Raw genomic sequence first — 12885 nt, 5'->3', positions numbered from 1 at the left:
CTTTTACATAATCTTGTATTTCTTAGAGCCATTGTTCAATTTTTTTAATTTTTTTTCCGTCGTTGTTTATTTTTATTTGATTGGGCTAATTTGAAAGCCTTGACTTTGAGCTCTGAAATTATCTCTTCTACTTGGTCTAGTTTATTGTTTAAACTTTCTGTTGCATTTTGTAATTCCCTAAATGTGTCTTTCATTTCCTGGAGATCTGATTGTTTTTTCTTCAACATATATATCGCTTTAGAAAATATTTAATTCATTGGTTTTTGAAACTGGTTTTTGAAACTTTTATGTTTGTGCGTTTTTTAATCTTTCTCTTGTATCTCCTTGAGTAGCTTAATAATTAACCTTTTGAATTCTTTATCTGGCATTTCATCTTGGTTTGGATCAACTGCTGGAGAGCTGGTGTGATGTTTTGGAGGTATTATAGTACCTTGCTTTGTCATATTGCCAAAACTATTTTTCTGATTCCTTCTCATTTGGGTAAACTATTCTTCTAATTATTTTAAAATTAATTTTTATTCAACAGTGGTTTTTTAATTTCTTTTTTTTCCTTTAGAGTGTGACTTTAATGTTTTTAGTTTATTATAGCCTAATTTGGCTCTTGGTGCTTCCAGTGGTAAAGTTTCTGTTTGACTTTCTTGGTTATAAAGAGTCTTTGTATGATGGCTTTCTCAGATGCTGGTTATGGTAACAGTGTGCTCAGTGTGTGAGCAGGTTCATCGTCTCCTGCAGGGTTTGAATGACAGAGGTCTCTTGAAGCTTATCTTTTCCCCAGTGGTGTACACTTTTTATTTATTTATTTTTTCCCTAGTATTTTATTTACCAGGATGAACAGTTCAGGCTTCAGATCAGTAGTGTAGTTGTCCATAAGTAAACACCAGCTGTTTCTAAAACAGGTGGGTAAATGCAATACTCAGGGATGGGCAGAGGTCCCAGCCCTGACAGAGGCAGCTGGGGGAGCTCTCAGTGAAATACACTAAGGTATTTTCAGGGGAATGAGAGGGAGCTACCTCAGCTCCTCTGCCAGGCCAGCAGGAAAGCAGTCCACCTCCCAGTCACACTCCTAAACTAGTGTTCCAGCAATTCAGATCAGACAGCCATCTCCTTTCATCTGAAGGAGTGTTGATTTTTAATGTAGAAAAGGATGGTGACTCTACCCCTTGTGCAAGCCTGAACCTGGAGAACACTTTTCCTGTGGAGATGCAGTCACCCTGAAGTGTTCCAGAAAGGCTGACTACAGGTACACCCAAACTGAGCTCTCATGGGAGAAGCCCCAGCTGTGATTGCACTGGTGGATGAGGGGGAGAAGAAGTCCCCTTCTCCAGTATCCTTCATGAGCACCAGTGCTGCCTGACTGGTAGAATAGAACTTCAGACTTTCCCTTCTGAGCCCAGCATGACCACTTTGGCTTTGCTATAAGAAACTTCCACAAATGGAAAGTTCTAGGATTCAAGCCCTGCCATCTGAACTTTTTTGTCCCACAGGGTTCTCCCTTGATTTGGTGCACTCCACTTTCCCACAGGAGTAGGATTCCCTGAGGGCCAGGCTACTGTGAATCCTGCTGCTTCTCTGGGTCTATCCCCCCAGTGGGTTTGCAGCACTCCAGGTTCACGCTGGGGAATGTCTGCCAAGGATCCAGTGATATGACCTGTCCTCAAATCTCCTGGCAGAGGGTGCAAGCCCCAGCCCTGGCAGGGGTGGCAGGGGAGTTACATAAACTCTGTGAGATTCCTTAGTTTAAATAGTCTTAGTGTGTTGGCTCTCTCAAATGCAGGTTGTAGTAGTAATGAACTGGTGACATGGACAGACTCAGTACCTCTTGGTTAGCCAGAGTGGTTCAGGCAATGGTGATAGCTGAGGATACACACAAGATTTTTTCTTCCTGGATGCTGCATCATTTTGCCTGTAGATGCTATAATGGACTGTGTCAGTTGGCCTCCAGCCAGGTGGCACTTACAAAAGAGCATCAGCTGGAGTGATAGTGGTGGTATTTGTGCTTGCCTTATGTTACCCAGGGGAGGTACTCTGATGTCTCAGGCAACGACTGGGGCCATAGAGCTCCCCAAAGTTTCTGTCCTTCGTGTTACACTACCAGTGTGAATGGAAAAGTAAAACCAGATGGGGAGTGGGTCAGGTACATCTGTATTCTGGTTCTCCGCATGAAGGTGCAAGCAGTGGCCCCAGTGGGAATCAGAGGGCAATTTCCTGGACACTAGGGTAATGCTCCAGGTGGGAGAGCAGTTGTCTCTGCTGTACAGAAGGGTCTGCACAGGAAGCGGGGAGAAGTAGGTGGCAGTAAGCCCTACCCAGCTTCCATGCACCTAGCAAACAGGTCTTACATTCATGGTATTCCCCTAGCAACAGCTAGCTAGACTCTAGGCAGTCTATGCCCAGAGCTCAAAACTGCCCCAGTCCATAAGCCTTCCCTGCCAGGACAGAAACTGTGACTTTCAGACCATGCCTCTCCTGATCTGCTTTCAAAGCTGGGGCGACCAGCTCCTGTATTTGTGGCTGCAGCACACTTCCCATTCATCCCTTGTTTCTGGCAAAGCGGGTTCTTCCCCACTTTGTATCATATAAGGAATCTCAGTTGGGAGTTTCTCTCAATCTCACAGAAGGACAATTTGACTTCCTCTTTTCCAATTTGGATGTCTTTTATTTCTTTCTCTTGCCTGATTGCTTTGCTTAGGACTCCCGTTACTGTGTTAAATAGGAGTGGTGAGAGTAGACATCTTTGTCTTGCTCCAGTTCTTAGTGGAAAGACTCAACTTTTCTTTATTCAGTATAATGTTAGCTGTGGTTTTGTCATATATGACCTTTATTATGTTATGTTCTTTTTATGACTAATTTGTTGAGAGTTTTTAATCATGAGAGATGTTGAATTCTATCAAAGGCTTTTGTTGCATCTATTAAGATAATTATATGGTTTTTTTTTATCCTTCATTCTGTTGATGTGATGTATCACATGTATTGATTGATATGTGTTGACCAGCTTTGTATTCCTGGCATAAGCCCTAATCATCATGGTATATTTTCTTTTTGTTGTGTTGTTGGATTTATTTTGCTAGTATTTTGTTGTATCTGTATTCAAGGATATTGGCTTATAGCTTTCTTTTTTGGTTATTCCCTTGTCTGGTTTTCGTATTACAGTAATACTGGCCTCATGGAATGATTTATGAAGAATTCCCTCATTTTTATTTTTTTTTTAAATAGTCTGAGAAGAACGGGTTTTAGTTCTTCTTTATAAGTTTTGTAGAATTTGGCAGAAGATCCATGTGGTCCTGTGTTTTTCTTTGTTGGTGGATTGCCAGTTGATATGGTTTGGCTCTGTGTCACCATCCAAATCTCATTTGTAGCTCCCCTAATTCCCAAGTGTTGTGGGAGGTACACAGTAGGAGATAATTGAATCATGGAGACGGGTCTTTCCCATGCTGTTCTCATGATAGTGAATAAGTCTCATGAGATCTGATGGTTTTATAAGGTGGAGTTTCCCCGCACAAGCTCTCTCTTTGCCTGCTGCCATCCACATAAGATCTGACTTGCTCCTCCTTCTGCCATGATTGTGTGGCTTCCCCAGCCATGTGGAACTGTGAGTTCTCCATTAAACCTCTTTCCTTTGTAAATTGCCCATTCTTGGGCATGTCTTTATCAGCACTGTGAAAAGAGACCAATACACTGATTCAATCTTGTTACTCAGTATTAGACTGTTCAGGTTTTCTATTTCTTTTTGGTACAATTTTGGAAGGTTGTATGTATGAATTTATCCATTTCCCCTAAGTTTTCCAAATTTTTAGCATACAGTTGTTCATAATAGTTTCTAATGATTCTTTGTGTTTCTGTGGAATCAGTGTAAATGTGTCTTTTTTTTTGTTTCTGATTTTACTTATTTGACTTTCTTTATTCCTTGGTTCAGCTAGATTGCAGTTTCTGGTTTTATTTGTCTTTAAGAAAACCAACTTTTCATTTTATTGATTATTTGCTTTTGTTTTCTTTTTTAGTCTGTATTCATTTAGTTATTCTCTGATTTTTATCATTTCTTTTCCTTTACTAATCTTGGGTTTGATTTGTTCACGCTGTTTAAGTCCGTTGAGGTGAGTGGTAAGGTTATTTGTAATGAAATCTTTCCACCTTTTTGATGTAGGCATTTATTGCTATAAATTTGCCTTTTAGCACTACTCTTTTTAATATCCCATAAATTTTGGTAAATCTTGTTTCAATTTTTGTTTCTAGAAATTTTTTGATTGTTTTCTTAAATTTTCTATTGAGTCATTGGTCACTCAAGAGCATCTTGTTTAATTTCTACATGATTGTTCAGTTTCCCAAGATCCTCATGTTATTGATTTCTAGTTTTATTCCACTGTGGTCTGAGAATACACTATATATTTTTTTTTTTTTGAGACAGAGTCTCATTCTGTCACCCAGGTTAGAGTACAGTGTTGATTTCAGCTCACTGCAACCTCTGCCTTCCCAGGTTTAAGCAATTTTCCAGCATCAGTCCCCCAAGTAGCCAGGACTGCAGGCATGTGCCACCATGCCCAGCTAATTTTTGTATTTCCATAGAGATTTTACCATGTTGCCCAGGCTGGTCTCAAACTCCTGAACTCAAAGTCATCTGCCCATCCAGGTCTTCTAAAATGCTGGGATTATGGGTGTGAAGCACTGTGCACAGCCCTGAGAAGATACTTGATATTACTTTGATTTCTAAAAATTTGTTGAAACTTTTTGGTTTACCTACTAGATGGTCTATCCTGTAGAATTTTTCATGTGCTAATGAGAATAGTATATATTTTGCAGTTGTTAAAGTGTTCTACAAATGTCTGTTAGGTTTATTTTGTCTCTAGTGCAAATTAAATCTGATATTTCTTTGCTGATTTTCTGTCTAAATAATCAGTCCACTGCTGGAAATGGGTATTAAAGTCCCTATCTACTATTGTTTTAAGGTCTCTCTCTCTGTTTTTAGCTGTATTATATTAATATGTGCTTTATATGTCTGGGTGCTCCAGTGTTGGGCACATATACATTTATAATTGCTATATCTTCTTGCCAAATTGATCAGTTTATCATTATATCATGACCTACTTTGTCTGTTTTTATGTTTTTTGATTAAAGGCTATTTTGTCTGAAATAACTATTGTTTCTTCTGTACACTTTTGGTTTGTGTTTGTGTAGAATATTTTTTTTCCATCCCCTCATCTTCAGTCTATGTACATCTCTACAGATGAAGTTGGGTTTATTGTAGGCAGCATATAACATGGTCTTTTTTTATATCATGCCATCCAGAAACTCTGTATTTTTTTAACTTCGGAATTTAAATTGCTTGCATTCAATATTGTTATTGGTTGGTAATGTCTTGTTTCTGTTATTTTGTTAAGTTTTTCCAATTGTTTTCCATTCCCTTTCTTCTTTCCTCCATTTTTATTGTTTACCTTTATAATTTAGTATTCTTTTGTAGTGACAATGATTGTCTTTTTATTTCTTTCTTATTTGTGTGTCTGCTCTACCAGTGAATTCATATTTTTGTGTGTTTTCATGATGACAGATGTATTAGTCTGTTATGACTCTGCTGATAAAGAAATAGCTGAAACTGGGTAAATTATAAAGATAATAAAGAAAAAGAGGTTTAGTGGACTCACAGTTCCACATGACTGGGGAGGCCTCACAATCATGGTGGAAGGTGAAAGGCACATCTTACATAGCAGCAGGCAAGAAAAAATGAGTCAAGTGAAAGGGGAAACCCATAATAAAATTATCAGATCTTGTGAGACGTATTCACTACCATGAGAACAGTATGGGGGAAACCACACCCACGATTCAATTATCTCCCACCAGCTTTCTCCCACAACATGTGGGGATTATGGGAGCTGCAATTCTATATGAGACATGGGTGTGGACACAGCCAAACCACCATATCATTCCTCTCTTGGCCTCACCCAAATCTCTTGTCCTCGCATTTCAAAACCAATCATGCCTTTCCAAAATTCTTCCAGAATCTTAACTCATTTCAGCATTAACTCAAAAGTCCACAGTCCAAAGTCTCATCTGAGAGAAAGCAAGTCCCTTCTGCCTATGAGCTTGTAAAATCAAAAGTAAGTTAGTTACTTCCTAGATACAATGGAAGTACATGAATTGGATAAATACTCCCATTCTAATTGGGAGAAACTGGCCAAAACGAAGGAGCTTAAGGCCCCACCCAAGTCCAAAATCCAGCAGGAAAGTTAAATCTAAAAGCTCCAAAATTATCTCCTTTGACTCCGTATCTCACATCCAGGTCACGCTGATGTAAGAGGTGGGTTTCAATGGTCTTGGGCAGCTCTGCCCCTGTGGCTTTGCAGGGTATAGCCTCCCACCTGGTGGTTTTCACAGGCTGGTATTGAGTGTCTGTGACTTTTCCAGGTGCATGGTGCAAACTGTCAGTGGATTTACCATTCTGGGGTCTGGGAGACATTGGCTCTCTTCTCACAGCTCCACTAGGTGGTGTTTCAGTAGGGACTCTCTCTGAGAGCTCCAACCCCACATTTCTCTTCTGCACTGCCCTAGCAGAGGTTCTCCATGAGGGCCCCACCGCTGCAGCAAAGTTCTTCCTGGGCATTCAGGTGTTTCCTGAAATCTTGGTGGAGGTTCTCAAACCTCAGCTCTTGACTTCTGTGCAATCACAGGCTCAACACCATGTGGAATCTGCGAGGGCTTGGGGCTGGAACCCTCTGAAGCCACAGCCTGAGCTGTATCTCGGGCCCTTTTAGCCATGGCTGGAGCAGCTGGGACACAGAGCATCAAGTCCCTAGACTGTACAGAGCATGGGGCCCCTTGGCCTGGAAGGGAGGGACTGCCACAGATGTCTCTGACATACCCTGGAGACATTTTCCCCATTGTATTGGTGACTAACATTTGGCTCCTTGTTACTATGCAAATTTCTGTAGCAGGCTGGAATTTCTCCCTAGAAAATGGGTTTTTCTTTTCCCTTGCATCATCAGGCTGTAAGTTTTCCAAACTATGCTCTGCTGTTTTTAAAACTGAGTCCTTTTAACAGCACCCAAGTCACCTCTTGAATGCTTTGCTGCTTAGAAATTTCTTCTGTCAGATACCCTAAATCATCTCCCTCAAGTTCAAAGTTCCAAAGGTCTCTAGGGCAGAGGCAAAATGCAACCAGTTTCTTTGCTAAAACATAACAAGAGTCACCTTTACTCCAGTTCCCAACAAGTTCCTCATCTCCATGTGAGACCACCTCCGCCTGGATTTCATTGTCCCATATCACTATCAGCATTTTGGTCAAAGCCATTCAACAAGTCTCTAGGAAGTTCCAAACTTTCCCACATATCCCTGTCTTCTTCTGAACCCTCCTAATTGTACCAACCTCTGACTATTACATAGTTCCAAAGTCTTTTCCACATTTTTGAGTATCTTTACAGCAGTGCCCCACTCCCAGTACCAATTTACTGTATTAGTCTGTTCTCACACTGTTGATAAAGATGTACCCAAAACTGGGTAATTAATAAAGAAAAAGAAGTTTAGTGGGCTCACAGTTCTACATGGCTGGGGAGTCCTCACAATCCTGGCAGAAGGCAAAATGTATGTATTACATGGCAGCAGGCAAGAGAGAATGAGAACCAAGTGAAAGGAGAAATCCCTTATAAAATCATCAGATCTGGTGAGACTACCACAAGAGCAGTATGGGAGAAACCGCCCCCATGATTCAGTTAATCTCCCACCGGGTCCCTCCCACAACATGTGGGAATTATGGGAGCTATAATTCAAGATGGGATGGGGCCGTTGGGAGGAGGTACAGCCAAACCATATCAGCAGATTTTGTGTTTTTGCTTCCAGATGTAGGACTCCCCTAAGCATCCTTTCTTGCAGGGTTGGTCTAGTGGGAATGAGTTATCTTTTTTTTTTTGCTTGTTTAGGAACAACTTTATTTCCCTTTCACTTTTAAAGTATAACTTTGCTTTTTTTTTTCTTAAGTTCTCTATGCCTTTACCCATTTCTTATTCTGGAACACCCAAAATTTAAGTATTTGGCCACTTTGTGGTATCCCACACGCCTTGCATGCTCTTTTTATTCTTTTTTATTTTTATTTTTTTGTCTGACTATTTCAAGAGACCTGTCTTCAAGTTCAAAAATTTCTTCTGCTTGATGCAGTGTATTGTGCTTGATGCTCTTGACTGTATTTTTAAAATTTTCATTTATTGTATTCTTCAGTTCCAGGATTTTTTTGTGTGTGTTTTTAAATGATTTCTATCTCTGCTGAACTTTTCATCCAAGTTATAATTTTCTTTCCAATTTATTTGTAGTGTTTACCCATGTTCTCTTTATTGTACTAATTTTTGATATCATTATTTTGGTATTTTTAGGCATTTCATAGATTTCATTTTCTTTGAGATCTGTTACTGGAGAATTACTGTGTTTCTTTGGAGGTGTCATGTTTTCTTGCTTTTTATTTTTTGTGTCTTTGTGTTGATATCTGCACATCTGGTGTACCAGTCATTTTGTCCAATGTTATGGATTCGATGAAAATCTTTCATAAGGACATTTTTTTTTACAAAGATATATCTACAGTGTGCACTGGGCAGGGTCCTTTCACTTGTACTCTGGGTGGGTGTAGAAGTGTGGTCTCTGCATGATTTCTTTAACTGTAATCAACATCAGTGGTGTCTGTGAATTCCTCAGTGGCTTAGGTGGCAGTTGTCATTGGGGGCTGTGGCAAGACTTTCCTGGGGACAAGGGCTCCAGGAGGGCTGGTCCTTGGGCACCAGTGATGTCATTGGTGGGTTGGGGGTGCCAGACCTTGGACTCCTGGGTGGTGTGCATGGCATTGGTAGTGGCAGTGGTGGTGGTGAGCCAACCCATGGCTCCTATGTGGCTTGCAGAGATGCCTGTGGTGGATGGTTTGTGACTGGGCTGGTATCCAAGTCAGCTAAAGGTACATTCAGGTATGTGACCACCCTGCCACTGGAGGATACTGTGTTGCTGTCAGTGGCCATGGTCCCTGGCAGTCAACTCTCAAACTCTGGGGAGTACACACTTCCTTTGTCCCTAAGGCAGCCTCCTGCAGTGTTGCACCACCCATTTTCCAGAGAGTAGGACACTGTGCTGTTGCTCCAGCTGCGCCATTGTGTCCAGCCAGCATTGCAAAGCTGCAGCCCTCTGGGTGGATGTAGGGGAATGTCAGTGGGGCTTAAGGTATGTGGAGAGGCAGGTGCTGTTTGTCCTCAGGGTGGGATGTAGTCTGGTGTGGACTGGGCTCTCAGAATGGCATCATGTTGCAGTTACTTGGGTCTTGGGGGAGTTTGGCACCCAATGCAAACTCTCTCCCTGAGACAATGCCATCATATAGACTGCAAGCAGCTTTCTATACTAGTCTAAGGGCCCACGAGGGCCAAGGGGCTCACCTATGGCTAGGGTTGCAAGAGTCCTTAGTGGGAACGTGAACCAGTAGGCATCTCTCGCTTACCACTTTTCCACAATGGGGGATCCTTCTCTATATTTTTGAAATATAAAACTGTTCTAAAAAGTAAAATCATTTTTTTTTTAAAAAAGAAAGGTCATGGACACAAGTTTATCAGAGTCAGGTCTTTAATCTGGTAAGACTTAAATAGGTGGAGCTCAGAGACAGAATCCCCACCCCACAATCTCTGGGACTGGCAGCATTGGAGCTTGGAATATACAGAGCTGTGACTTACCTTCTGGGAGATCCCAGGGGATCTTGGTCTCATGACTGTTTACTTTCTTTTGGATAGGGAAGATGCCATGGGCTTAGACCATTCTTTCATGAAACAAGATAAATGGGAAGCTCAAACATCAATTTAGTATGCCTTAGGGAAGAGAGAAAAGGTTTTCAGATAGAACTTGCTTAAAGCCTGGGCTTGCTGCCTATTAGCTGTTTGTCTTTGAGCACATCACATAGTATCTCTGGATGTATTTCATAGCTTATATTTTACCAGAATTTATTGGTAAAATGAAAATAATTATATGAATATCTACACATCAGAGGGAGTTGTGAATATTCAATTACATAACTTAGGGAAATGCCCAGAATAGTGTTGACACATAGTCAACTACTAACATTTTCTTTTTCTTCTTTTCTTCCCTTTTGATAAACAGGAGAAAGAGTAAATGAGAAGAAGTAGCACTTTTTCAGGTGTCAGGCTGGAGGAAGCCACTTGAAGATGAGTCTACGTCTGCCTTAGGATTGCCTGGCGGCCTGCGCCATTCCGTGTTATGTCTACTTATTTGCTCCCTGTATTCAATTATTATTTTTTTTACTTAATTCTCTCATACTGACCCTGAGAGTGACCATATTTTTAACCAATTTGGTCTTCAGCCTCAAAACTTAGCTCTTTCCTTTTGGGGTCCCTGAATCCTACCATGTGTCATGGTGGCTGTGAAGATGTTTGCCAAGCCTGCTGAGAAGGCTCATCTGTGGCATCTGAGAGCACAGATTTCAACTCTGGACCCCTGTAAACTGCCTTTGGAATTATGGACACCCAGCACTGTTTTGAAATATCAGTGGACATCCAGTTTTTAAAAGCCCTCAGAGCTTTGGGAGGCACCCCTTTATCTCTCTGGCGTGTCAGAGAACCGATTCAACCCTTCTCATCTCCTCTTCCTTCCCTCTCTTGGGCAATCAGGATGCAGCAGCAACTCACTGTGCATGTTTTTACAGCTCTTCTCCAGTAATGCTGCCATTTCCACTGCAGACCACAGGATAAAAAGGACCACTTCACAGTGGCCCAGGATACCCTTTTAAGTAGGAGGTAACTATTCAGTTTCTTAGTGGCCCATACATAAACTTGATTATGTTCTTCATTGCTCCAAGATACTATTTGTTTGTTTGTTTATTCCAGAGGGAGAAGAAAGTACTGCTTTGATCTAAAATTAAGCAAACGTTCTTCAATAAACCCCCTGTGGGACTTGACCCCTAATGGTAACCAGCAGTGGCTTTGTCATGGCCCTGCCCACTGGGGGCAGGCATGTGCCAGGGCCAGGGTAGGCTGCCAGCTGGTGAGCACAAATAGGTGGCTGGTGGAGCTCACGCAGTGGGAAGGGCAGATGGCTCCATTCTGATTTCTTAGCAAGCCGCTTCCCTGGGAGGGGCTTTCCCTTCAGTGGAGTCTGTGCCCCCAGCCTCAGCTGTCTTGGAGCAGATGTGTATACTTAGAGATGGGGACCTTTTCACTGTAAATACTGCTCACATGTTCCTAGGCTGACTTTACTATGTGCAGAGCCTCTTCTCAAATATCCAAATCCCCTCTGTTGGGTACTACAGAACAGATGTTACCCTGCCTCCTATTACATTAATTTACGAACTTTACATATGCTGAGTTACGGACCCTAAGCTGTTGCATGTGCTTGACTGTTATGTTCCAAAAAGTATGTTTTTATGGTTTTGTGGAAACTGTGCTGTTCTGCTTTTGCAGACTGTGAGATTCTGATTTTTTGGTTTTTTTCTCATCAGCAATTATCCTTGTCCTGGAACATCAGAGCTTGAAGAAGGAATTCTAGCAGCCCACCTCTCTCCTTCCTAATCCTGATGACTAGAGGCTTAGAGAGAGCCAGTGATTTCTCTGAGTTTACCAGATTCAGTGACAAACTTAAAGCCCAAACCCCTTCTGATTTCTAGTCAATCCGGCAGCCTTCATTTACCCAAAGTTCACTTTTGATAGTATAACTTTTATACACTGTGACACGACGTATTTTAAAAAACAGTTTAGAAATGTTTAATCTTTCTTTGAAATACTTTTTAAGGTCAGGCACCATGGGTCATGCCTATAATCTCAACACTTTGAGGGCCAAAGTGGTAGGATCATTTGGGCCAAGATTTCAATATCAGATTGGGCAACATAGTGAGACTCCATCTCTAAAAACTTAAAAAAATAACCAGGTGTGGTGGCACATGCCTGTAGTCCCAGCTACTTGGGAGGCTGAAGTGGGAGGATCTATTGAGCCTAGGAGGTGGAGTTTAAGTAAGCCATGATTGCACCACTGCACTCCAGCCTGAATGACAGAGCTGTCAAAAAAAAAATTAGTTTTATAGTGCAGTTTTAGGTTCAGAGCAAAACTGAGTGGAAGGTACAGGGATTTTCCATATTCTTCCTGCCCCTCCAACAAATATGCCCTGTCTCCCTCATTATCAACATATCTTCCCAGAGTGGTACACATTTTATAATTGATGATCCTACACTGACACGCCATCATCACGATGAGTTCATAGTTGACACGAGGGTTCGCTCTGGGTGTTGTGCATTCCAGGCGTTTGGACAAATGTGTAATGACATGAATCCACCATTTGAGTATTATACAGATGAGTTTCACTGCCGTAAAGTCCTCTCTGCTCCACTGATGCTTATTCCTTCATCCCCCTGCTCCCTCAGCCCCTGACAACCACCGATCTTTTTATTGTCTCCATAGTGTGGTATTATTTAATGTGTTTTGAAGTTGCACTGTTGCCCCAAGACATCATATGAGTAGAGGGTTAACCACCTCAGCCAAGAGTAATTTGGTCTGGGGAGGTCTCCACCGTCAGGACGAAGGCATTTCAGAACCATCCTAACAATAGTGTTCCCATAAGTAACCAGACACTGTTTGTATCCATGGCAACATGGCTCCACGAGCACTGCTTCTGTGGAGCAGCTGCCCTTCCTGGGCACTGTCAAGAGTTGTTCTTCTTTGACATCCACTCCCTTCTTGCCCTGGCACACACCCCAGCCCAGGCACCAGGCATCCAGGGCCTTCTATGACTTTCCAGATGCACTCCTTCACAGCTGGAATGTGGTTGGCTTGTGGACTTGTGTTCCCAGCATAGTGAACAGTGGGCACTAGAAGCCAGTAGGCACTCAACTGATGATTCTTCAGTGAAATAATTGATGTCACATTTAGGTCTGTTTTTCT

At 41.8% G+C, this 12885-nt stretch overlaps 1 protein-coding gene across 20 annotated transcripts in view; it reads left to right on the top strand.

The window, feature by feature from the left end:
- LOC123568261 (uncharacterized) overlaps positions 1-12885 on the top strand; it is a 106948-nt gene that overhangs the window by 30852 nt on the left and 63211 nt on the right. For 14 of the 20 annotated variants that reach the window (XR_012421786.1, XR_012421780.1, XR_012421777.1 and 11 more), the window contains exon 2: positions 10099-10751. The exons of the other annotated variants lie outside the window; for them this stretch is intronic. The gene's annotated coding sequence lies outside the window, so the exon portion shown is untranslated. The remainder of the gene's footprint in view (positions 1-10098; positions 10752-12885) is intronic. 20 annotated transcript variants of the gene reach the window in all.

Source organism: Macaca fascicularis, chromosome 13 (assembly GCF_037993035.2).
Source record: "Macaca fascicularis isolate 582-1 chromosome 13, T2T-MFA8v1.1".
Taxonomy (NCBI): Eukaryota; Metazoa; Chordata; class Mammalia; order Primates; family Cercopithecidae; genus Macaca; species Macaca fascicularis.
The sequence above is the reverse complement of the archived record's forward strand: the minus strand, read 5'-3'. Positions and strand labels throughout refer to the sequence as shown.